Source organism: Anguilla rostrata, chromosome 5 (assembly GCF_018555375.3).
Source record: "Anguilla rostrata isolate EN2019 chromosome 5, ASM1855537v3, whole genome shotgun sequence".
Classification (NCBI taxonomy): domain Eukaryota; kingdom Metazoa; phylum Chordata; class Actinopteri; order Anguilliformes; family Anguillidae; genus Anguilla; species Anguilla rostrata.
This window is the reverse complement of record NC_057937.1, coordinates 24018770-24045982: the sequence shown is the minus strand read 5'-3', so window position 1 is coordinate 24045982 and position 27213 is coordinate 24018770. Positions and strand designations below refer to the sequence as shown.

Sequence of the window (27213 nt, the reverse complement as noted above, 5' to 3'; positions counted from 1 at the left end):
ACACACACACACACAAAATATTATAAATTTAAGACACATATTTTAAGGATTGACATTAAGCATGGCCTGGTGGCCCAAATGTGCCTCCCAATGCAACACTGAGCCCATCAGTTAATGCATGCCCCACGTGTGCCACGTGTATACCAAGAACGACGCAGGTGAGTGAGTGAGTGCAAACTGGTATAGATGCATTCACTCAGTCAGTTGGTAAATTACTACAGTAGTAACTGTTAGCTAGCTGACATGTCCACACTACTCAAATATGCAGAGGAGGGGAACCCTTCGAAGCCAGTTCATGGACAGAAATCTACAGACTACAAGGAAAAAAAGAAAAGGTGGAATTGAATGGAATGGAAAAGAGTTAACGTAGTTAGACTACAAGCAATCCATTGATGTGATGTGCTGCCGTGCCTGTAGACAGTTTTTACATCAGGAATCACGCCAAAAAGTATAACGTCCAAGGACATGACAAAAGCATGCAACATGACCGTTGTGTTGCTGCAATGGTCACTATCAGTTGTCGGAGAAATGCCCCAATGAACCAGCAAATCAGGCGCATAGGCACACTGAAGTATTTGCCCCCTTCCTCATTTCCTCTGTTATTGCATATCTGTCGCACTGAATGGTTTCAGATCTTTAGACAAAATGTAATAATAGACAAAGGGAACCTGAGTAACCACAAAACACATTTATTAAATTATTTTGTCATTTATTTAATCAAACACCCATGTCACCTATGTGAAAAAGTAATTTCCCCCTTAGTTAATCAATTAACCAAATTTCATTAATTAGATTCAGCTGATTAACATAACGTGGCAGAATAACAAGAAAGGCTATTCAGCCCAACAATGCTCGCCATTTCATCCTAAAAGGGTTGTTCCACCTTACACTGGTGCTTTAATTGACTAAGCAGTGAGTTTACTGCAGTGTCACAAGAGGAAGGGGACAGACACTTAATTATGCCTTGGTTGACCAGAAAAAGTTAATGAGAAAGTGACTCCGCAGAGGGTCTGTCCTGTGGTCAGAGAGCCAGAGGCCCCAAACGTTCCTGTGTACAGTTACATTGTTACACTAATATTTTGCGAAGGTCAGAGGATGCTAACATTAAAGGGGAATTACACTACATAACACTTCTGCTTCTCATGACTGATATTGTCCTTCGAATGAATGTGTCGCCCTTCATTTTTCGATTAGTTATTTCATTATGTTAATATTTTACGCTGTTTCGTTGTTTTCCTTTACAAATGCAGGAAGTAGACCCAGGGAGTTTAGTGTCGAACTCAAGGATGCGTATCATTGCGCGACTTCTGATGTGGGCGTACCTGCAGACAATAATATTAGGTTGGTCGTAGAAATCATAGACATATATACATATATATATGTCTATGGTAGAAATAGTGTTGTATGACTACTAGCTAGCGAAACCAAAAATGTCTGAGGACGAAGGAGATTTTGTTTTTGATCATGGGATTGTTGTACCCTATTGATTCGAGCCGGAATACACAGAAGAAGAGCTTGGCTAATTTGCAGGCTGATCGTGCGAGAGCGACTCAGGAGCGGGCTGAGATTGAGGAACCACAGGCTATTCCCAGGACAAACGGCAACTGGTGGTAGACATCCTATGTATCACAGACAGACGCTATAGCGTTAGCCAGACCGCATAGTACCTACCTAGAACGGTTCGACCAACGATGGGAAAGCGGTGGGTACAGCTCCAGGCTTCAGACGGTCGCCTTGGTAGTTGGTGTCTTCAAAGTAGTCGCTGCATACCCTTAGTCCTCGTTTGCGAACTTCTTCAGCTGTTAGCTGGGGTGTCTGATTACATCCAGCTATGTCTGGCACAAAGTTGCATCGCGTGGGAAACTATGAAAATGTGCTTCCAAGGTACGTTTAATTGGGGCATTATAACAACCGGGTACAATGCACCTCATTATTACACCGATATCGCATCAAACAAAAGCTAGCAGACGTTAGTTTGTTCGATTTCAGCGCTAAGTTAACGGAATGTTTTGCTTCGCTTCTTCTCGATTTTGCTGTGAAACGAAATCGAAGAAGAAGAAAAAACTGGAAACCATATCCTGTAGGTTTTCACTCCATCATAACAAAGCACACCTCATTCAACAGCTGAGATTTCATTGAGCTGTTAATTAGTAGAATCAGGTGTGCCAAATTAGGGTTGAAATGAAAGCCTAATTTGAATTTCAAAAAGTTTTGAAATTCAAAACAGGATGGTAGATCTCCAGGAACAGGGTTGGTTACCACTGTTTTAGTCATGACCAGCACTGGTTTGGTATTAGGATACAAAATTTTAGCCTATTTGGTCCGACGGTTGAAGAGTGATAGGTATTTTAATTATTTGTGTCTTACAGTGCCATCTTTTGCCAGAGATGCACAAAGTCTTGGATCCATCCACAGTAGCCAGTGTGCCAAGAAAATATCCCCCACACCATTACATTACCAGCCTGAACCGTTGATACAAGGCAGGATGGATCCTTGCTTTCATGTTGTTTATGCCAAATTCTGACCCTATCGTCTGAATGTTGCAGCAGAAATCAAGACTCATCAGACCCAACAACGTTTCTCCAATCTTCTATTGTCCAATTTTGGTGAGCCCGTGCCAATTGTAGCCTCAGTTTCCTGTTCTTAGCTGACAGGAGTGGCACCCAGTGTGGTCTTCTGCTGCTGTAGCCCATCTGCTTCAAGGTTCGACGTGTTGTGCGTTCAGAGATGCTCTTCTGTATACCTCGGTTGTAATGAGTGGTTATTTGAGTTACTGCTCAAACCAGTCTGGCCATTCTCCTCTGACCTCTGCCATCAACAAGGCATTTTCGTCCAGAGAACTGCCGTTCACGGGAAATTTTCTCTTTTTCGGGACCATTCTCTGTAAACCCGAGACATGGTTGTGCGTGAAAATCTCAGTAGATCAGCAGTTTCTGAAATACTCCAACCAGCCCGTCTGGCACCAACAACCATGCCACGTTCAGAGTCACTTAAATCACCTTTCTTCCCCATTCTGATGCTTGGTTTGAACTTCAGCAGGATGTCTTGACCATGTCTACATGCCTAAATGCATTGAGTTGGTGCCATGTGATTAGCTGATTAGATATTTGTGTTAACAAGAAGTTGAACAGGTGTACCTAATAAAGTGGCCGGCGAGTGAGCTCGAGTTAGTGAATCTGGGGGGAAAAGTAATTTTGCTTCTTGACCACAAGGCTTGTGAGTTATGGGCCAAAATGTGAACTGCTGTGTTACAGCACCATCATCTGGCCAGTAGGCATCATTGCAAAATCTGAGTTGCGGGGATACATATGAACATACTGGCCTAGTTTCATATTTTTATGATTTCCGGTTTTTGCTGCCCATTCACTTTTAGAGAAGAATAATAATAAATACAGCTACAAGCAGGAATTAAGTAAAAACAGGGCAGGAGTTATGCCCTTTCAAAGTTAGTTTTTTTAATTGAGGGCTATAGTTCCACCAAATGTCCAGTCGGTGTCAAAACTGCTCCTTCTCTAAAGCCACTGTGCAAAGTCTTGTAAAAAGTTACCAGACACACTTTCTGGAAATGACTGAAATGTCAAAAGATATAGTAACAACTCTTAATAATAAGTTTTAAAATGTAATTGGGTTCCACATTGGATAAATGGTAAAAAGGTTTTTCAGTCTCTATCCCAAAATTTGATATTGTGTTCCCTAGCTAAGTTGATCAAGCCATTGCTAAGCTTGTAACATGCCCACTGACAACTGATTGGCTAATAGTGGTCATATTTTCTCAGATGTGACTTCATGATTGTGCAGATTGGACATCCAATGAGAGGCTAACACAAAGGCATAGGCAACTGTAGGGGTTACTGGCATTTTTATTAATGAAACCACCTGCTATTGGCAAAAAGCCAGCCAAATTAATATGCTGCTTCAGCGTAAACCACTGCAGATTTATGCCAAGTTTCATGATGGTCGGCAGTGATGGATTGTGATCAAAAAATGTCCCTGCCATTTGTGACAGACCGGCCATATTTTCAAACCCAACGCCATCCCCAATTCAACCTTTGCTAAGCCCCACCCCCCTCGTTCAATTGCTGCTGTCCATCAAGCTTTTTGTGTTCGACAAAGCAAACAAAGCATTCTCAACACTGAAAGCTGGTGAACCACTAAAGGAAATATTCATTCATTTTTGGGAAAAATGGATCTTCAATTTCCGAGACAAGCAAACTGAAAGGTCTGCAGTATGCTTTTGAAGGTAACATACATAATGTAATTCTGCATCGGCAGCACAATAATATAAATAAATAATAAAGCCTACCAATCACAGTTTAAAGTAGCCTAAACCTCATCACTTAAAGCCAGTTTACAGTTTGGCAGTGTATGATCTTTGCAACCGGTTATGATCACATTTAATCCCACAATCCCATCATTTTAACAAGCTGTTAATTGTTCTTGATTAGGTGCTTTTCATGTTTAGAGGGATTGTTTACTCTCTTAACCCCTTCGCGTGGCTGCCAAATCTGGCCAGCCCTTGCCCATTTAGGAGATGCCATATTTAAAGCTTTTGTAACTCAGGCATCAAATATGAAAAAATGGCTTGTACCATTTACATTACTAATTTATGCTGGCCTCATCGATATGTTAAGTGATTTCAGTTTTAGGAGTTGTAGTAAAATCTTTCCAGTCTTACCTCATTCGGTGCGCACCCTCGTCACGACTCACAGTTTGTGTGAGATTGTATTAAGATGGTTCTGACTTAGTATGTGACAGTCTCTTTCTCGTCTTTACCATTACGACAATCAAACGTTTAGTATTGTCATAAGTCCTTAGTCTGAGCTCCAAAGGTTTGTTATGGTCAACGACACGATTATAATCCTACATTGCCAACAGCCGAAAGGCACGCTGTCTTTAGCCCTGTCTGGATGGGATTAGTACTGCAGGACAACGTCAGGAATGTACCATTTATCATTGCACAACAGTATAAAATGTAGCCTAAATTGTTGTAATTCGCATCAAGTGTTGACATGACACACCTTAATAGATTCATCAGAGGACCTTGGAGTTTGCAGAATAGCAGTAGGCCTTGGTTTTTTCACCCAGAATGTTTATTCGCGAACCTAATAAAAATTATTGACATGGTCGTTCTGGCCGTGAATTATGATCTCAAAAATGACAGTATCTTACCTCCTGTAGTGAAACTAATCCGGACAGAGCTTTTGTCTGACATTGGCACACCGATAGTGAGTTTCCAAGAGGAAGTGGAGGGGTAAAATAAAAAAAATCACCAAAATAATCCTGTTGGAATCTTATGTGTGAAGCTGCATGATACAGTTTTTTCAGAATCTTAAGATGTGTGCACCTCTCGGACAATAAACCCATGATTTAGGACAGATTGTTGTTAAATGGGAGAGTTTGTCAGACTAGTTGTCTAGAAATCATCTAGTGTAGGGGAGGACATTAGATTAGTTTATATGCATAATTTTGGTAGAAATAAACTGCCACAAATGAAAATTAATCTTGATGAAATTGCAAAAATTAAGTTGTTCTTTAGTTTGTAATTAAATGCTGAGAGATCCCATACATGAACTCCTTGCTTGCCCACAAGTGTTCAAAAATCTGAGGATGATATGCAGAATTACGAAAGGCGTGCATTGTGGTGTCCCTTGTCTCCAAATCTATCCAAAATGTCTAAATTGTGTGTTGCTGTAAATCGCAGCCTAATAATGCAAAAACATTGAGACACAGTGTAGTACACATACCTAATATGTAATTATTCACATAATAATAACTGTAGTACACAAAACTGTACTCTACAGTATGTAATATTTTGTTGTGCATGGAGATTGGATGACATAAAAACAATATTCCACTGTCAGAAATGTTTTGGCGATGTTCCAGCATCGACGACCAATATAAAATGTTTTTGGTAGCTGAAATAAGTTTTTTGAATACAAATAATAAAAGACACGATTATTTGGCATTTCTTTATATTTTATTGTTGTTTTTAAATCAGAGTAATAATCCATTCTGAGCAGCCCATAGTCATAGAATGCCCTTATAGCATTTTCTCCCACCATGCCATATTGCCAGTTCACCTAGGACTAGGTCGCAAAAGTTGCTTTTGTTAAAAATCCAAAATGCAGGAAAATTCAAATTGTTGACGATGTTGATTCTTGAGGCACCATTGTTTATCTGATGAGTAGAATGTACTGATGTAAACCATATGATTTTTCATTAACCACAGCCAAAGATGCACTCTTTGAAAACCTGCATATCTGCAGTATTCCTAATGAGGCACTTAGTCAGGAATGCAAGTTCCAAATGTCTACAAGAAAAATGTGATTTTTGTGAATTTTTAGAATTTGGTGAGCTCCGTAGCACCACTTAGTGGTTTGATCAAGCCAGTTCTTCAGGGCTGTCCTCAAGATGGATTTATAAATGAGCTTAAGTTTCATAACTGTGCTTCTGTCAGAGATTTATTAGCGTTTTGGTAAAAAGCTACACCCACATGCATTTGATTACTGAGGGCACATTTTTAAGCATACCAACTTAATTTATATTGGGATGGCAGGTATGCCCCATACCTATACAGCACCGAGAGTTTGGCACGTTTCAGCGTTCCCTACAGAAATAACCACACTGACCACAGACTCTCAGCCCTTAACCCCTTAGCGCACATGCCAAATCTCGCCAGTCCTTGCCCATTTAAGGGGTACCCTATTTAAAGCTTTATAACTCCAGATGTGAAAACCACAGAGACTTGAAAAATGGCTTAAATGAAGCAAGACCATTTACTCTAATAGCTTAGGTTACTTTATATTCATAATTTCAGAAGAAATGAAGTGCCACAAATGCAATTGTATAGGCAAAAAATGAATTTGCTCCTTTTTAGTTCACAATGAAACACTGAGAGATTGCATATATACAGCAGGTTAAAGTATACATGTCCTGGATCAAAAACTTCTTGACCACAAGTTCATAAAATCTAAGGGTGGATATGTAGAACTACTAAAGATATATGAAGCAAAAACTAAGCAGTGTACCCAGCGTCTCCAAATCTACCCAAAATGTCTAATATGCATTGCTGTAAATCACAACATATTCACATATTTCACTACAAATTGAATTGTAAATTTTTTTTAAATCAACTGTTTTGACTCAAGAAACTCACTGTTGCAACATTTTAAATTGGGAATTACAAGCTTTTAGTCAGTACAGTGGTCTAAATTAGCTAGGGGTCCAGAAACATATCCAAAATCTCTCCAAAAAGGAATATAATGCTTTTTGTCCATTGTAAAGGATATAAATGAGCCCCCTATGAAGGTTTACGATGAAACATTTATATCAGATTTTAAAATAATGCAAAAATATTGTCAGACAATGCTGTACAGTACCTAAATGTGTAATAATTAACTCTTGTATGTATTTCTATACTCTCGTATGTTATCTTCTATGAGGATGGACGACATGAAAACAATTTAACCGTCCACCACGTTTTGGCAATGCTCAAACAAGCTCCTCATCACTGTTGCATGCATCACAAAAAATACTAGACTACCAACGAATGCTTACATTACAGTGTGAAATATCCTCATTATAAAATACCACTAACCTATTTAAAGACACTCAATTTCAAAAATAACGTATATAACCGAAATGTTTTGAGCAGTAATACTTACATAGCAATGATGAAATCTTATCTGTTTTCAATAGATAGAGGCAGAGACAGTAAATCAATGATATAGTTCTCTCCGCTTCTGTCTTACACCAGAAAACGATGTCAGCTAGGTCTGTCAGCAAACATTTGGCTTAGCTATGCCCAGGAGTCCTCAATAGTAATAGTATTTTCCTAGAAATTTTGGAAAATCGTTGACAACCTTTCGTTAGGTGCAGCGTCTTTTACTGCTGCCACAGAGTGAATGCGTAAGTGAATGCGATGATAACAAAACTTTTGATTACGCTAACCTATAAAACGCTATTCCAAAAGCAAAATTAGACATGTTATACATCGTTAGAAAGCTTATACTCTCACCTACTGAATAAATGAATAGTCAATCAAGCCAGACTGTACTAAAAAGGGCGACAACGCCGTAAACAACGTGTGGTATTACGCACAGCTATTTTGTAAGGTACCCAGGCATCGCAAATGCGCGTATATTTCACAAACGGATTGTCCAAGACTATATATGACCACTCAGTCTCAAAAGGGACATCTCCATGCGTAAAACCCAATTGAATGGTTGTATATTTATTCAATATTTAGTCCCAGATATTGACTGTAGAATGACATGGTATCATTTTTAAAAACTTTTTCTCATTTATTTCGTTTTTCAGTGAGCAGCGTTTTCACTGCTGTATTGGCATATCTTAGGGCTATTGTCAGGTTTATCTTTTTGCTATGACGGAATACGATTTTTGAGCGGTGAAAGAATATTTTTATGAATGCCAAGTTAGGCAATATTGTCCATTATGTCAAGGGTGGGGGGTGTAGTTGCAGATGAGACTGCAGGAAGGGGGGGTGTGTGTTAAATGAACGACCAGACCGTCAACGGTGGCGCTGCAAAATTCCGTATTCGGCATAGTTGTCGTATATCGTCTACTAATGAAACTAAAACAATGCGTTTCTGTTTTTAACGCATACTTTGGTTGCAGTAGCACTGAATGTTGTGCCAACCACTAGGGGCTTTGCGCTAAGAGGTTAAACGTTAATTTCTGTACCTTCTGACCTCATTTCAGCAGACAGAATTCACAAACCACTTCACTCACCCACTCAATAAACTTAGGGGATTTTGCGTTTTTTCCTTCTTTTTTTCCTGCCTGATTACATCATCACAAATGCTCCAAGCCCAAAAATAATGTCTCCCCATTGGACATTTAGGTACATCAGCCAATAAAAACATTTAATGCACATGCAAAATGACATGCGTAGAAGTGCACTCGTTTAAAAGAGCAAAACTTTGATATAGGGCTGTCGCTTTTTATTCGAAATTCGAATTCTTGTTTGAATCTGGTGAAATATGAAAAGTTTGAACTGTAATCATGTATTCAAATTCTAAATTGGGCAATTAACGTTACTGCCTGGTTCTATTTTTTCTCATGTCGTGGACTGATGTAATGAGCCTTGTCTTCCGAAAAGTGGCGTTCCGCTGCCATGCACAACCAACGGCGGATGTTTCATTCATTCAAGATGGCGGTATCTCCGAGCCTACTCAGAGCGAGCCGAGTGAGTCCATGAGAACAGTTACAACACCAGCGCACCTCAGAAGCAATATTTGGAAGTATTTTGGATTTTACGCGATTGACGGCAAAGTCAAGAAAGAAAAGGTTGTCTGTCGACTTTGCAAGCGGAAACTAAATTACCACACCACGACATCGAACTTAAAGACTCACCTGCTAGCTTCTCTCGCCTCACTGCTTTATTCCCACAACATTTACCCGCAGGACCCTTGCCAGAAAACCGCAAACAGGCCATTACCGATAAAATTACAAGAGTCATATGCAAGGATATACGCCCCATTAGCGTTATAGAGGGAAACGGATTTAAAGATCTAGTCAGAGATGGGGCCTTGATATCGCATTCCGAGCCGCACCACAATCCCCCAAAATATAGAAAAACTATATGACACCACGCATGAAAACATAAAGACCATACTGAAAGATAAGACTGTCTCTCTGACCACTGACGGATGGACATCGCTGGCCACGGAAGCGTTCGTGACTGTCACAGCTCACTTTGTGTCAGACTCATGGGAGCTGTTTGACTATGTTTTGAGCACTAAGGAGCTGAGAGGGAGCCACACAGCGGAGCTTGTTGCGGAAAGCATCGCCAACACACTGGATGATTTCAACATCTCCCGCGAAGCAGTCACAGCTGTCACCAACGACATTGCCCTGAATACAGTTACGTGAATACAATACATCGGTTAGGGCTAGATGATGTACCTTGTCTGGCCCTACATTGAATTTGGCAGTGCGCAAGGGGCTGGAGGTGAGAGCCATTAGTACTGCCCTTTCCAGATTAAACCAGTCAGCAGCTCATTTCGGACGATCCCCAACAGATAGCTGCCGGCTGGAAGAAAAACAGCTGCTTCTTGGATTAAACAAGGAGAAACTGATAAACAATTGCGTCACTAGGTGGAACACCACCTATTACATGATATGTTGTGCAGCCAAACAACAGACAGTGTGGCAGCAGTTATCTTTCATAAAAAGCTGTCCCATTTGGAGCTAAGCACTGCGGAGTGGCCCATGGTTGAGCAACTACAAGACACACTCAAGCCTTTCAAAGTCGCCACCCAGGCCCTGTCGACTGACACTTACCCCACGGCATCAGCAGTTCTGCCTTTGCAGCACGTGTTGGTCTCCCAGTTGAGTGAACCTGGAGCATCGTGTGCAAGGTCCACCATCAAAGACATGAGAGGTGGGCATTTTTTGCTTCCATCTCTTATTTATAATTATTATCTATAATAAATATACTAAATGTAAAAAATAGACTTTTACCAACATTTAAATATTCTAAGTAAAGAGCATTGCAAATAAAATGTAGCCTATTCTAAATATAGCCTATTCTTATTATCACAGATATAATGGTATCAAATTTGAAGACTTGTTACAGTCCAGCCAACAAAGAATGGATGCTGCTCAACAAAGCAGCTTTGTTGGATCCAAGATTCCATCGTTTGGTTCATTTATCCTCTGAGCAGCAACAACAGGTACATGACAGCATTTTACGAGAAGAAAGCGAGAGAATTGTGTCTGACAGCACACACACAGGACCCGAAGAACCAGGCAAGATAACAGGAGAACAGGAGCCCTGGGTGCGATGGGGAACTTGTTTGGAAATATATATAGCGAGGGCGGCCATAAGGACGAGAACGTTTTTCAGTGAGAGATGCGAGACTACAGCATGAAGACCACCACTCTGCCTGCCAATAGCAACCCTAAATATTCTAATTGTCATTATATTTTATAAGTTAAAATTATGTTAATGAATGTTTATTTGCGATTACGAAATTGGATGGGATTGCAAAAGGAGAGGGAGCCAAGGCATGTTAAGTTAGGGTACATTATCCACCTCCGTGCCGCTAGAGTATCATAAAGATTCGAATTAATTTGAACAAATTCCATCTTAATTGGAATTCGTTCAAATGTCATTTTGGGAAAAAGTGACAGCCCTGCTTTATTGTTTCTATGTCTCCTTCGCTAGTAGCTCACTGCGCATCTACTGTGGCTTTGAAAAGTATTCAGACCCCTTCACCTTTCCCACATTTTGTTACATTACACCCTTATTCTAAAATTGATCAAATTCATTTTTATTCTCATCAATCTACACACAACATCTCATCATGATAAAGCGAAAACAGGTTTTTGGAAATTTTTGCAAATATTCAAAATAAATAACTGAAATATCACATTGCCATAAGTATTCAGACCCTTTGCTATGGCACTCAAAATTGAGCTCAGGTGCATACTGCTTCCATTGATCATACTCCAGAGATGTTTCTACAACTTGATTGGAGTCCACCTATTGTCAGTTCTATTGATTGGACATGATTTGGAAAGGCACACACCTGTCTATATAAGGTCCCACTGTTGACAGTGCATGTCAGAGCAAAAACCAAGTCATGAAGTTGAAGGAATTGTTCGTAGACCTCCAAGACAGGATTGTTTCGAGGTACAGATCTTGGGAAGGGTACAAAAAACGTCTGCAGCATTGAAGGTCCCGAAAAACACAGTGGCCTCTATCATTCCTAAATGGAAGAACTTTGAAACCACCAGGACTCTTCCTAGAGCTGGCCGCCCGGCCACATTGAGCAATCTGGGGAGAAAGGCCTTGGTCAGGGAGGGGACTAAGGACCGAATGGCCACTCTGACAGAGCTCCAGAGTTCCTCTGTGGAGATGGGAGAACCTTCCAGAAGGACAACCATCTCTGCAGCACTCCACCAATCAGGCCTTTATGGTAGAGTGACTGGACGGAAGCCACTCCTCAGTAAAAGGCACATGACAGCCCGCTTGGAGTTTGCCAAAAGGCACCCAAAGGACTCGGACCATGAGAAACAAGATTTGCTGGTGTGATGAAATCATGATAGAACTCTTTGGCTACAATGGCAAGTGTCACGTCAAGAGGAAACCAGTCACCGCTCATCATCTGGCCAATACCATCTCTACGGTGAAGCATGGTGGTGGCAGCATCATGCTGTGGGGATGTTTTTCAGTGACAGGAACTGGGAGACTATTTAGGATTGAGGGAAAGATCACCAGAGCAAAGTACAGAGATCCTTGATGAAAACCTGCGCCAGAGAGCTCAGGACCTCAGACTGGGGCGAAGTTTCACCTTCCAACAGGACAACAATCCTAAGCACACAGCCAAGACAATGCAGGAGTGGCTTCAGGACAAGTCTGTGAATGTCCTTGAGTGGCCCAGCCAGAGCCCGGGCTTGAACCCGATCGAACATCTCTGGAGAGACCTGAAAATAGCTGTGTAGCAACGCACCCCATCCAACCTGACAGAGCTTGAGAGGATCTGCAGTGTCTGAATGCTTATGTAAATGTGATACTTTTTTAATTATTTTATTTTTATAGTTTTTTTTTATTTTTAATAAATTTGCTAATTTCTAAAAACCTGTTTCTGCTTTGTCATTATGGGGTATTGTGTATAGATTAATGAGAATAAAAATGAACGTAATCAATTTTATAATAAGGCTGTAATGTAACAAAATATGGGAAAGGTGAAGGGGTCTGAATACTTTCCAAAGCCACAGTAGATGCTGAGTGAGCTACTAGCGAAGGAGACATAGTAACAGTAAAGCTGGGCTGTAACTTTTTCCCAAAATGACATTTGAACGAATTCCAATTAAGATGGAATTTGTTTGAATTAATTCAAATCTTTATGATACTCTAGCGGCACGGACGTGGATAATGTACCCTAACTTAACATGCCTTGGCTCCCTCTCCTTTTGCAATCCCATCCCATTTTGTAATCGCAAACAAACGTTCATTAACATAATTTTAACTCATATATTGACAATTAGAATATTTAGGGTTGCTATTGGCAGGCAGAGTGGTGGTCTTCATGCTGTAGTCTCGCATCTTGGTCTGAATATTTTCCGAAGGCACTGTACCTGCCACACTTTTGGATGAGTGACAGGCTAGATTTGAATCGCCCTTCGGACTCATGAAAACCTCTCACTCATTACACTGCCTTGCTGGGTAACTGAAAATAAAATATTTAAACTATTGCTTTTGCATCTGTATAATCTTAGCAGGAAACCCATTTATATTTCTGAAGTATAAATAGAATACACCCAAACTTTAAAGAGTTCCGCTTTCAGGATTTTGACAAGTTTAACGTTAGCTACCTTGCTAACGAGCAATAGAACGAGTGTATAATTAGTAGGTCTGTCATGTAAAATAGCCCATTAAAAACGCTTCCATTTAAAAATATGACGTATACTTTCAGTTATTTGTCCTTCATGGTAAAGGAAAAATGATTGAATCCATGCCTATATGTTTTTTTTCAGCTAGAATGTGTGTTAGCATGCATGTATGTGTATGCATATCTCTCAGCCTACATCTATATAGATTACTATTATCACTAACTCATAACAAACACAGTACAATAAGAAATTATACCTAATGAAAAACATATTTTCAATGTACAAAAATGCCAAGTTACTCACACATACAAAGCACTGTGTAGAAGTCATTACTTTAAATCTAGGCCTGCCATTAGAAGTATTGATATCAACATTGTGCCAAGTTACATGAAACAATATTGCCTGTATTCCAAAGCAATGCTACCTGTTGCTTTTTCCTAAATTATTTCAAGTAACTTGGCCCTGTGTTTTTTTTGATCTTACCATCTGAAGACAATGTTGTCATTCAAACTTTGTGTCACATCAAAGTGTCTAATAACAAAAATTGTCTTGTGCAAGACATATAAATGAATGTATGAAACTGCTGGTCAATACCTAAAGAAAGGATATTACTCCAGAAAGGATATATTTACGCTTTAAGTCAAGGCCTTGGATATTTATAACTTCAAATAAATACTGATTGTAACATAAATACATAGACACATATATGGGCTTTTTATACTTGCTATTTGGGGGTTCAGGCCTGGTGATTGCTCGGTTTGTTCTTTTTGTTCTGTCTCTTGCCTTGCTACTCTGTAAAGTGTCTTCCTGACAGTTCTCTGTAAAAAAAAAAACGCTAAAGAAATAAAATACAAATGCAATACTTAATTTTCCCTATGGACAGTGCTTGAAGTGGACAAAAATAAGTGCCAGTACTCCCTTTATTCACATGTTGGCGTGTGTATTGGCCAGTATCAGCAAATCATTATTACATTCTGAATTTCTACAGTGAATAAAAGATACTAGGAGATATTGCTGATGTTCACAACATAAATTTATTTAATCAAGAGGACAACCATTTCAATTATTAGAGTAAAAAATAATTGACTTTGTACATTAGCTTTAGTGTGTGGTGCAATGAAGTCATCAGGCTGGGATGCCCTTAGTTCCTTGTATTCCCGGCGAAATCCCTGGATACTTTCTCTTCTCTCTACTTTTAGTGTGTCACACAAACTGAGCACCTCTGCATCATCATGCTCTATGTCCAGTTTCCTTCAGGCTATCTACACTAGCTTTGGTGTGTGGTGCAATGAAGTCATCAGGCCTGCAATGGAGAACTCAAGGAACAAACAATGAAAACAAGGTGACTCCACATTAGAGAGTAGTTAGGTGGTAATGAATTCAGTCAAGAGATATACTGTTGTGTTAGGGGCGACATAGCTCAGGAGGTAAGAGCGGTTGTCTGGCAGTTGGAGGGTTGCTGGTTCGATCCCCGCTCTGGGCGTGTCGAAGTGTCCCTGAGCAAGACACCTAACCCCTAACTGCTCTGGTGAATGAGAGGCATCAAATTGTAAAGCGCTTTGGATAAAAGTGCTATATAAATGCAGTCCATTTACCAGATTAACCTAATTGGCTATTCTAAAGAAGCAATAGACAATTATGTTGTATTATCTGATTGAATATTTTATGGTAGCACACATTCAGCAAGCACCAGACATTTTTGGGAGGACAAACAACACTGTTATTCATAATGAATAAGATGTTCACATACTTACAGAAATGGCACCTGTATGTTCTCGGGTTAAACTGAATTGTCAGGTTCTTTGACTGCTGTTTCATCAGCATCTTTCCTTGCCTTTGCCAGGCAGAGGCTGAAAGAGACAGAGAGACAGAGGTAGAAAATAAGTTAGCTATGAATGTGGTGATGAATTCAGTGAGGTTATCACATTAAATGGTAAATTAATTCAGCATCACTTGTCACCTATTGTACTTTGGAATTATGAAACGCATCAGCAAAATTGACAAATACTCATTGCCAAAGACATAAGAGATAAACAAAAAAGTAGCCTAAACAGAAATATTAAATCTTACTCTGAAAAAAAATTATTCTGCATGCACTAAATATTATAAGACAATAGATATCCATCAGAAATATGATGTTAACCTACTTATAAAAGGCTCCAGCAGGTCTTGGGGTTAGCTGTGCTTGAATGGTGAGGGGCTTTGCATGCCTTTTCATCTGAAGATCTTCTTCCCTTCGCCAGGGATGACCTTACATAACTTTGTGGATTGAACTGCTCTAATGGTGGCCCATTGCATTTCAGAAAAACCAGATTGGACAGTCTGCTTATAGCAAGGGAGTTCCTTTTGACAGTAAGAATGTCATTCATGCAACTGAAGGCTCGCTCACATTCACTGGTAGACACAGCAATGGTGTGGACAGCTTTAAGTAGAGGCTCCGGGGCAGCTGGGGTCTGGGATGCCCTTAGTTCCTTGTATTCCCGAAATCCCTGGATACTCTTCTCTCTACTTTTAGTTTGTCACACAAAAGAAGCACCTCTGCATCACCGTGCTGTATGTCCAGTTTTCCCTCAGGCCAAGTGTCTGGTTGAAGAACCTTCATGTCTGTCATTAGTTGGTTGCTACATCTATGTGAAGAGCTTTCTTGTGTGCTGACATGAGAGGAAGTTGTTGGAGCCATCCTGCATTTCATAGTTTCAGCCATGCTGCGAAAGAACTGTCCTGCATTGATCTTCACGATCTTTTGATTATCATGCAGGGCTACATTCTTGAAAGACTTCTCTGTTTGAGCTTGAAGAACAATTTTTGTGTAAGGGCCAGGTGTTGAAACCATGGACTCAAAGACCCGAATCTGTCGAGCCAGCAGCTTGTCTGCTTCAGGCAGCGTCATGCCTCTCTTGGAGCATCCTTGACAGATCACTGAGTTCTGTTAGGGCATCATACATAACTCCAAGATTTAAAACAAAGGGCACAGAGGTGAGAACATCATAAAGTCCCTTGTATTTTGCTCTCTCTGATGAATCCCTGGTGGTAACATCATTGGCAGCACTAGAAAAGTGTACCTGAAGCACTCTAGCTCTCCCAAACAGCTTTGACAGTTCTCTCACTTGAAGCCACCCAGCGGATTGACAAAACACGTCCTATGACAAGAACATGCTACCCGACACTCTCTAGTACACTGAACCAATTCTGTCTGGCTTTTGGGTGAGGCATGATATAAAGTATACAGCTTATCAAAGAAAATCTTAAAATGATTAAGTCCACTGATCTCCTTGAGAAAATCTCCAACTGCCAATTCTAGACAACGATTTGAACAGTGCCATACAAACAGGTCTGGGATTCTAGCACAAAGCTGTGTAGCAACCCCTGCTCTTCTGCCAAGCATTACCGATGCCCCATCACATGCAAAGGCCACAAAAAGTGGCCATCGAAGCCATATTTGTGAAGACATGCCAGCAATGTCTCTCTGATATCATTTGCTGTGGTCCCATCCAACTGAAGCAGCACAAAAAATATTGTGTCTGGCTCTGCGTCGGCAATAGCTGCCCGCAAACAGACCACCAACACAGACTTGCCACTGATTGTGGTGGATTCGTCAATCAACACACAATTTTCATCTGTTTTTGATTATGTCGTCGACCATTTTTTTCTTCATCTCTGTTGCAATATGATCGATGATATCACCACACGTCTCGTCTGAGTGCAAAACTCGGCCCATGTTCACTTCATTTAACTTTTGCAAGCATACATCAGTTGGCATATCTGAAAATGGATGCCCATGCTTACCGATTTTGTAGGCTGTTCGGAACACTCAGCAACTTGTATCGTGTTCAGCCCTGTGCATGCCTTGAATTTCATCGCCTGATGCCATCTTTTCAATCTCTGCTGCTTTTAAGTGGGATCTAGAATCTCTGTGTTCCTTGATTTTCTTACGCAATGAATGTTGTTGTCTAGCCTTGTCAGTACCAAACGCAGAAATTAAACACCCACGCCACTCGGTTGACAGCCTCAGTCCCTGCTCTTTCTGAGCAGCAAGCAATGTAACTTTGCTACATACTTTGCACCCAAGCATTTTGTCTTTGACAATGAGCCAGTTGTTCTGGGAGCAAAAATACAGCATTTGATCCTTGGACCAACAGTCGAGCCATTCACCTTGACTCACATTATTGTGGCGCTAACGTTAGCTTGCTGCTCCCGACCTCTTTATTAAAGGAGTACCATGGTGATTTTCACACTTTCTCGGTTTTATGTGCTATTTGCACAAGAGGCATTGAAGAAACACAATGAGCAAAGTATTAAATATGTCCGTTCTGTATTTTTGGAGAAATATGCGTTTTAAATTCATCGTCCTATTTTCAACCGGTTGAGAAAGTTGTCATTTTTCTACGTCACGAATACAGTAACCACTCCTATTTCCACACCCCGTAAAGAAATCTGACAGGACACACCTTCCTGCTGTTCAGACAATGCAAATATTTGACTAACGTTAGGTTCACTTAAATTAGAGTGCCTTTAGATTATTTCTGGTTATATTCATTTAGCTAGCTAGCTAACGTTAGCTAGCTAGGAGGTTTGCTTTCATAAGGCAATGTTATCGATAACGTTAGCTTGCTAGTTTGCTTTTATGAGGACGTTATAGTTGTGCTTTTATCTTAATTTGTCTAGCTAGATAGCAAAAATTATAACTGGATATAAGTCAACTTCCTTACCTTAGCTATCTATCGATACTTGATTCAGTCTCCCAAAGAGAGCGCGTATCATGGGGGTAGCTATGGTAACGGGGCACGGTCTGTCAATCATAGCTAACTGACAGTTCTCATTACCACGCCCAGACGGTTCGGGTGAATTTTTATAGTGGGAAATTTAGGCTTAGAAAAATACGTTTTAAAGTACATTGAAATGACTTAAGAATAAAAAAATTATGCACATTTGTTTTGTTGTTGCCTGAAGACAACTGGGAAGTGTCACGTTCAACCACCATGGTACTCCTTTAATGTAGGATTTGACTTTCTAAGCTCTGTTGTTATCTTCTGACTCTGTTCGTGTTCTCTTTGTGTTGCCCTTTTGGAGCCAGGCCAACATTATTGTTAAGGTTAATGTAAAGTTAAAGTTAGACTAGCCGCTGTCACAACAAATTTCATCCCCCCTACAAATATCATCCCCTATACCCTTCCACGGTTACACTTCCTTACGTTCCTTGATGCGTAAGTTAGCGTCAACTTGACGACCTTGCCTGCGTGGTTGCCAAGCGTTCTCTGCTGGTTGCTATTAAGACAGTGAGCGATTATTATACCAGACTAGAGAAGCTCTTCAAGCTAGCTAGCTAGTGATCTGTATATCTGGCTGTCTCGCTGGCTATCTATGTATTTCTCTCACTAGCTAGGTAGCAATCTATAAATCTCGCTAGAGAGAGACTTTTCTTAATTATTGTATTCACCGTTTCACCTAATTTACACATGACATTACACAATCTAGCATACACAGATACCACACACACAAAGATGTATTCTGTTCATTAGGGGTCCAAACAGCGAAGCTGGTGGAACCCTATTGTATCTGTTAGGATTATTATTATTATTATTCTTATTTTTCTCCGCTAAAAGTGTCTGAGGCTCAGCAACCATAAGTCCTAGTGCAACCAAATTTGGCAGGTGGGTTCCTATGTGGGGGACTCCTCAGGCACTACAAATAACCCATGTCGGCCAGATGGTGGCGCTATAACAAAGGGTCATGTTTAAAAGGTCATAACTCCCACACCGTAAGTCAGATCAACACAAAACTTCATCGACCGATGCGTGTGAATGTGCTCTACAACTTTAGCTATTGGGACTACATATGTCCACCATATTGTTTGCCTGCCATTTGGACTTTTTTATTAGGTGGGGTGCGGAAGAGCTGTGGCTCCAAATCTAAACGGTTACGACATCTAGTAAACTTCTTTACGGCAAGCGACATCCATGGCGACGCAAGTAATCCGACACCGTAGGGTCTAGTTTTTATCAGTGAGGGGGAGGGTCTGAACGTCGGGGAAGCAATGCTAGGCTACCAAAAGTTTGTTAGTAAAAGCTTTTTGAGAGGATGTATAATTACTTTTCTTGAGCCTGCATCCATTTGAAGACAGTATCGGGTGAGTTCGTTTAGTCTTTGAATCTGTCATTATGCTGAGAAATAGCTAAACCATTTTATTTATAGGTTCTGCGTTTCTGTGCAAACGCGCGAAAACACGCTGGTATAATGAAACAATGACGGTAGCCTAATACATACATAGTCCGCTTCGTTCCGTTGCTACCATAACATAACGACCCACAGCTGCAGTTTCTCGCTGCAATTACTAATATTGAATATAAACAAAAGACGCAATTTATGCTGTAGTCTGCCAATGTCTAAATAAATAATACGGTCCATTTGAAGACAATTTCGGGTGAGTTCGTTTAGTCTTTAAATCCGTCATTATGCTGAGAGAAATCATATTCTCAATTTAATCTGTAAATTGACTGTAAGCTTAGGGTTGTAACTAGGTAGTTGTTTCGTAGGTGACTTAACGCGTCGTAACTATTGCTTGTATTTCTGCATAGACTGCGTTGTTGCTGTTCTTGTTTGTGTTAGTGTTAATCAGTTTAACCTACAGGGTCCAAGTTGAACTATGCGGTTGTTCCCTGCACTTGGAACGGTACTTCTCTCTAGGGTTTTTGACACACTTGTTCCTGATTATGATTATACACTTTTTTGTACGTCGCTCTGGATAAGAGCGTCTGTCAAATGCCTGTAATGTAATGCAATATTCCGTAGCAACAAGATAAACCCGACATTAGCCCTAAAATATGCCAATACAGCAGTGAAAACGCTGCTCACTGAAATAAACGAGACAATTATTTTTTTAATTATACCATGTCATTCTACAGTCAATATATGGGACTAAACATTGAATAAATATACAATCTTACCATTGGTTTTACGCGTAGAGATGTCCCTTTTGCGACTGAGTGGTCATATTGTCTTGGATAATCCGTTTGTGAAAAATACGCGCATCTGTCACGCCTGGGTCGGCTATCTTCATAAATAGCTGTGCGTAATACCACACTTGTTGCTTACGGCGTTGTCGCCCTTTTTAGTGCAATTTGGCTTGATTGACAACTCATTTATTCTGTAGGTGAGAGTATAAGTATATTTTCTCATCTGCCAATGTCTAAATAAATAAAACGGTAGGCTGCTCTGCGGCCAGCACGCAGGCCGTTTTTTCTCAATGTCGTCTTTATTATTTGAAATGCATATTTATTATTCTATCTGTCTCTGAGGCACTCTGAAATGTGCATTCTCTGCTAAGCTGAGCAATGGATTTGAATATGTGTTTGACGTAGTGTTGCAGGGTATACCAAAACTTCAGCACTTTCTCGGTACTTAAAAAAAAGAAAAAAAAAAGAGAAACTGTTCGGTATTAGAATATTCCGACGTTTGGTAGTTTTGAGTCAAATGTGAAAGCCAGGGAAAATTGTCTCCCGCATTACTGATTTAGAGGATGAAAAGTGTAATTTGTCAGAATCTTCGCTAGTTAGCAGTAGCAACTAAGGTTGCCAAGTGAGGTGACTTACACTTGTGCACTCAGCTCCTTGCTCCAGCGCAAGCTTTGACTCAGTTCACTTCAGTAGCAATAGGTGTTCCAATGTGGAAATATTTTATTATAGATAGATGCTGTATTGTTATTAAAATATGCTGTTTTTAAATCTATTTAAAGGTGAAAGACCTATGCACTATAGGCCTATGCATATTAATATGTTGAAGAGGCTTCAACTTAAAGGTTGTTAATGAACCAGGTTGTTAATAAACCATGAATTCGAAAATGGGGTCAATCCTTGTGGACATTACGTTTCTGATCTATTAAGGTAATTTCAGTATCGTTAGGTACCGAGTATCGAATTAGCATCGTTTAAGTTTCAAGTATCATTTCAATATTGAGTATCGTGATAATAAACCTGGTATCAGTATCGAGGTCAAAATTTTGGTATCCTGACAACACTAGAGTGATGCCTTTTAGTTGCGGCGCAGAAACACTGCAGCTGTGCATACACGCCGGGCCATCTAAGTGATACAACATAGTAAAGGCCTTTACGGGAGCGGCCAGGACACATCCATGGAGACGCAACTAAGTCATCCGACAGCGTCTCTTCGCACAAAATTGGCCATAAGTCATCAACATTTTATACAATCATCATGATATTCAGTAGATATGTTGGGTGAAGGCATATGATCATGAGGAAAAAGCCATTTTAAAATCGCTCCATAGGGGGCGCGATGGTGCCAATGCTTGGACCCCTCCCAACGCCGCTTGCGGCTTTAATTTATTTATTGTTTGTTGTACTCATGTTTTTGCAATATATATATATATATATATATATATATATATATATATATGTCACGCCAGCTTATTTGAATAAGATCTCACTGTCATAAGATTCTAATCGTAATGTAACGGTACAACGTAACCCCGGAAGGGAATAGGGGGGATTTTTTGTGACCATAGACATGTATATATGTCTATGGTTGTGACACCGCCGACAGAGAAAAGCAGGCAGGCGATAACGGGAACAGGTGAGCGTCATGTAGTGCCCCCAGGGCAATGCAGTTTATTTGGGGCCATTATGAATCGCCCAAAGAACCTGATATGGAGAGGGCAGAAAAGAGTACCGGCAGCTTGTGAGCAGTGCCGGTGTGCAAGAAAAAATCATGGTACACCAAAGAGTAAAACGTAGAAGTGCCGGTACTGCATACCGGTGAGTACCAGCCCACTTCGAGCACTGCCTATGGGGACATTTCCTGAAGCTGCACCTAACATTTACATTTATAAACAGACATTTATACCAAGAAACATACAATCATTCACACTACAGAAGGGGGGAATACATAAATACAGATAAAAAATACACATATTGAGGCCTATTAAAAATAAATATAGAATCATACAAACCTATCTACAAATGTTTGCCCCATTCATTCAACGTATGCTTGTACACACAGGGCCAAGTTATCGAGACAATTTAGGAAAAACTGGTTAGAATAGCTTTGGAATATAGCTTGTTTCATTTGTGTGAGTTAAGAGCCAATATCCTTTCATTATTCCAAGATCTGAGGTAATGACTTGTAGACAGTGCTTTGTATTTGTGAGTAACTTGGCATTTTTGTACGTTGAAAACATGTTTTTCATCAGGTATATTTTACATTATATTAAAGGCATTTAGCAGATTCTGTTATCCAGAGCGACTTACACAACGTTATACATAGCATTTACATTGCATCCACTTATACGGTTGGATATATACTGAAGAAATTGAATTGAACCTGCAACCTTTAGGTTACAAGACCAGTTCCTTACCCATTCTACTACATTGCTGCCCTATTTTAAAGATATTTGCAAGTATGTGCTACATTTCAAGTTTTGTGCATATCAGTCAAACAATCTAGGAGGAAATGTCTTAAGTCTTTTTTAAATTATTCAAAAGTGAAGGACTCATTATTGTTTAATTTGTGGAAATTCAGTTGACTGTTATAGGGGTACCATGTAGGGATGTGACGGTATGAAAATTTCACGGTATGATAATCGAACTACTCAATATCACGATTTTCGGTATATTACGGTATCAGGTTTTAAGAAAAAAATCACACAAAGTTTACAACTCGATCTGTTTATTTATGGGTGTGCAGATTTTTTAAACCATTTTAATTGAAAAATAAAACAAAAAATGCAACTGAATTGTTCACTCCTTGTAATTGTATATTTAAAATAATAAAAATCCTTTTTCCTGAATCCAAAGTGAGCCCACATGGATGAACGAGTTCGCTTTTTGCGGGGATATAGATATAGTATATGTACACAGCCAAAAATGAGAAATCATAGGTGTAAATATGTAATTTCACAAAAATAGCGAATTTATTGTAAGTAACAGCCTTGTTTGACATGCCTACTGACATACTTCAGCCAATGAGTGCACTACCAACAGCCACAAAGGGGAGAAAAAAAATTGCGCACCACATACGCTGCGTGGAAGCAGGCAATTTCCTAGACCCTACTCGAATGAGACTCACACTATAAAGCCTGGTCTATGGATAATGTCAAATAGCCTACAATTAAATCAAACATGTAATCGTTATATTTGAGAGCTGTAACATTACAATTCATCAGCATGGAAACAACAGTTGTACTAAGTCATCAGTAGAATTATAACGTTATGCTGTATCAATATTTGTTTGTTCTTGTGAAAGCGTGTTTCTTTTCAAAACGTCCAAAAAGTCTCTCAGTGCATAACTGGCCCTACCTAGTCTGTGAGTTCAACTTCAACCTCAGTTCTTCCGACGACTTTCTCTTTGCCTCTCCCCTGCCTTCTCCTGACTCCTCGGCACTCATTTAGCTAGTTTTTTAACTCGTGTTTTACATGAATGAAAAAAATAACATCGCTGGTAATTTGTATGCAAGCTAACTTACATTTTACATCAGAAAGAACGAGCGGGAGAACGGCAGCTGTGCAGGTGCTCGCTCCCGTGGGGGCACGCATGTCATGCATCATCCATAATGATTGGCTGGAAAGACGTGACCTGTGTTTTTAAATGACTTTGCCTCTAAATACAGATCTAGGATCAGATTTCATTATCTCAATTCAGGTCCAGTATATTATTTAATATGGGTTATTTTGATATTTTATTAGGGTAATGTTTGGAAAAAAAATTCCCCCCATGAAAATAGCTTTTGTCATGTGATTTACTATCACGGTATTACGTTACGTTTATGATAGTACTATTTCATATTTGAATTTTACGGTATACCGTCATACCGGTATACCGTCACATCCCTAATACCATGGAAGTTGCAAAAGTGACATGAAGAAACAAAATCCAAAATGGCTACCTATTCAAAAATGGTGGTGGCCAAATTATATGTACATATTCACGGGTGCACATAACTTTTTTGGTCTGGTTCTCAAGGGAACACCTGGAGATGTTGCTTGGTACTCACCCTTTACACGGCACGGTTATCCTACAAGCTTGTCAACATCACTACCCTCCTGACTGCTCTCCTGACTATCTTCGTCTCTTTCAAACATGGTAGATGATGATGCAGGCCTACTTCTTTCTCCCTGGTTGAGCCTGCGATTAGCTGTTTGCATCCATAAGTCAACAGCTGGCTTCAAAACAGCTGGGTCAAAAGTCTCTGTTGTCATCAAGACAAGATGTGCATCAGGGAAGAGAGGCGTGAGTCTGACAGCCAGGATCTGTACTTGCTTTTTATTATATTGAGATATGAAAATCCCCTCTCACATGCAGCACTGCTCAAGGGCAGTGTAAGGGACAACAGAAAGACTTTCTGAATGTTGGAGTAACTATCTGGATTGCTTGTCTTCACTATGTTGACCAAGTCATACACAGAGGAGGCTGCCAAACGTTTTCCTGCTTGCTTTAAAGGTATCCATTCTCTTACAGTGGAGTCTGTCAACAGACAAGCTGGCCTCGTATTTCTGAAGGATGTTACTAAGTGTTGTGTTGCCAAAACTGTGGAGGTCTTGCAATTCTTGAGGCCAAGTTGAAGGATCAAAAATTAAAAATTGATCACATGACTTGAGGGATTCATATCTGCTTTCAAACTCACGAATTGGACCTCTCAATACATCAGCCTTGTCCCTGTCAGCATCAGCATTTGAGACAGTCTCTTTCCTGTACTTACCTTCACTGTCAAGCAGAAGTGTCAGCTGTCCAATAGCTACCATGGGTTCACCTTTGCATTCACCAATATTCAATTTATCTTGCTGGAACCTGAGGGAGGTGAACTGTAAAATGTTTCCAGTGTCAAGCATGTTGGCTAGGAAACACCGAAAACGCTCTGTGCAGATATGTTTTATGTCACTATCATCACTTGTAGCCACTTGAATTTGAATGGCAGATAATAGCCTCCATATTTTCAACAGAGTCTCTTGTCTCCATGCAGACCATCTAATGTTGTGAAACTTTCCTAGTTTCACAAAGGCAGTGCCATTCTCATCACATATCTTCTTGAGTTGTTCTGTTCTTTTTGCACCCCCCTTTCTGTAAATAAAAGCTTAGCAACTTGACAACGGAGCAAGTAAATGTCTCACAGTATGGAACCATACGATCAGCTGACTTGGCGCAGTTCTCAAGGGTGTGGGCGGTACACAGAATATGCACAAGGGAATCCCCGATTGCCACCATCTGACGCAATTTGGGAACATCCCGTTGTAAACTCCCAACGTTGACTGCTGCTCCGTCTGTGCACACCGAGACCAACTTCGTCTTCCACTCATCCCCTAAACCACAAGCATGGAAGAGTTGCACAAGCCCGTTAACTATGTCCTGTGCCATTCGATTCACACCCAAATTAATTAATCCAAGGAAATCTGAGGTAAACTCTCCGTTGCTAGACACAGACACAATGTGTACAATCAAAAGAGCACACCCAAAAATTCAGCTGCCTTCAATTTTTCACTCAATTCTGAACTGATTGCCTGTGCGATGCTCTGTATGATGCGGGCCCCCCTTCTCGTGAATGATATGCACTTCCGACATTAACCCCAAGCCTCTTGAAAAGCGCAATATCCTCCTCATATAAATGCATAGGACATGCATGTTTCTTTTTGTGAAAGGCTAACAGAAACATATTACACAGTGCTTGACGCTGTTCTTCATTCAATTTGTCCTGCCACCTGTCAAGAGGGCGACTGGATTTCTGATCCTGGCTGCGCCTTTTATCAATAGTTTGCACTATGTACATGTGCTCTTTACTCTTCTCGTGCTTTTCAAAAGCTGGATGACTGAAATTTTTTGTCCCTATATAAAAGGCGTTGCTTTTATCCGAGAGATTGGGATTTTCACAGCATATTTTGCACCACATCTCTGTGCGGTCATCATCTGTTTGGAGCCAGGCTACCTCCTGCAGCCACTTTTCCGCGAATACACGTTTTTTATGTTCAGGTTCAATCTGGCGTTTCTTTGAAGGTGGTGGAATACCGAAGTAATTACTTAATGTGGCTTGCTTCTTGGACATTTTGATGAATGGATGAAAATCCTAAAACCAGATTTTAAAAAATGTAAGCTAGTTGTGATGTAAACTAGTTGTAAACTAAGCTAACTATTTGCTGGCGCTAAAGGTTTAACCTTGCTAAAACCAAGACCAGGTCAAAACCTAGTATATGGCTGGACTGGCAACCAATGGTGTAACTTCATAACTCGGCCGACCAATAGTGTAACTTCATCACTCAGGGACTCAGTCACAGACATTTGTGTTTGTAGGGCTGGCCTGCTGTTGCGGTCCAGGCAAAAACACATCCACTTGATCAAGAACGAAGGCTAAAAGTTACACGATTAACAACTGATTATTAACATTAACACATTTGTCATAATGGTTATCTTACCAGTGATGTATTGAGAAAATCCCAATGTTTCAGTAAGTAACTGTGTCCCAAAAATGCCAAAAATGTTGGTACACAAAAGCGCCTCTTTTCGTATTATCTGCTGCGCATCCTTGAATTTGACCACGCATGCGCACCTGCGCACTAGTTATGTGCACCCTTGTATATATTCATTATGAGAAGACTAGTCAAGGCAGCAGGTTTGAAATATAAAACAGTGATTTTTAGTGAATTAGACATTTTTAATTAAGTTCTGTAGCACCATACTGTGGCTGAATTGAGTCAATTCTTTGTGGCTGACCTCTTGGTGGATCTATCAATAGACCCAACAATTTTCATCTCTGTGAAACTTTTTGGGACTTATTAGCATTTTTGTGATAAGCCACACCCACATCAGATTTTATTGGCTTACTCTGAAAAAACATGGCTACAGTATCAACTTTCT

General features: G+C 40.1%; 1 protein-coding gene across 2 annotated transcripts in view; it reads left to right on the top strand.

The window, feature by feature from the left end:
• The window catches only part of ndufs3 (NADH:ubiquinone oxidoreductase core subunit S3), a 129536-nt gene that overhangs the window by 39907 nt on the left and 62416 nt on the right, over nt 1-27213 (top strand). The gene's annotated exons all lie outside the window — the stretch shown is intronic.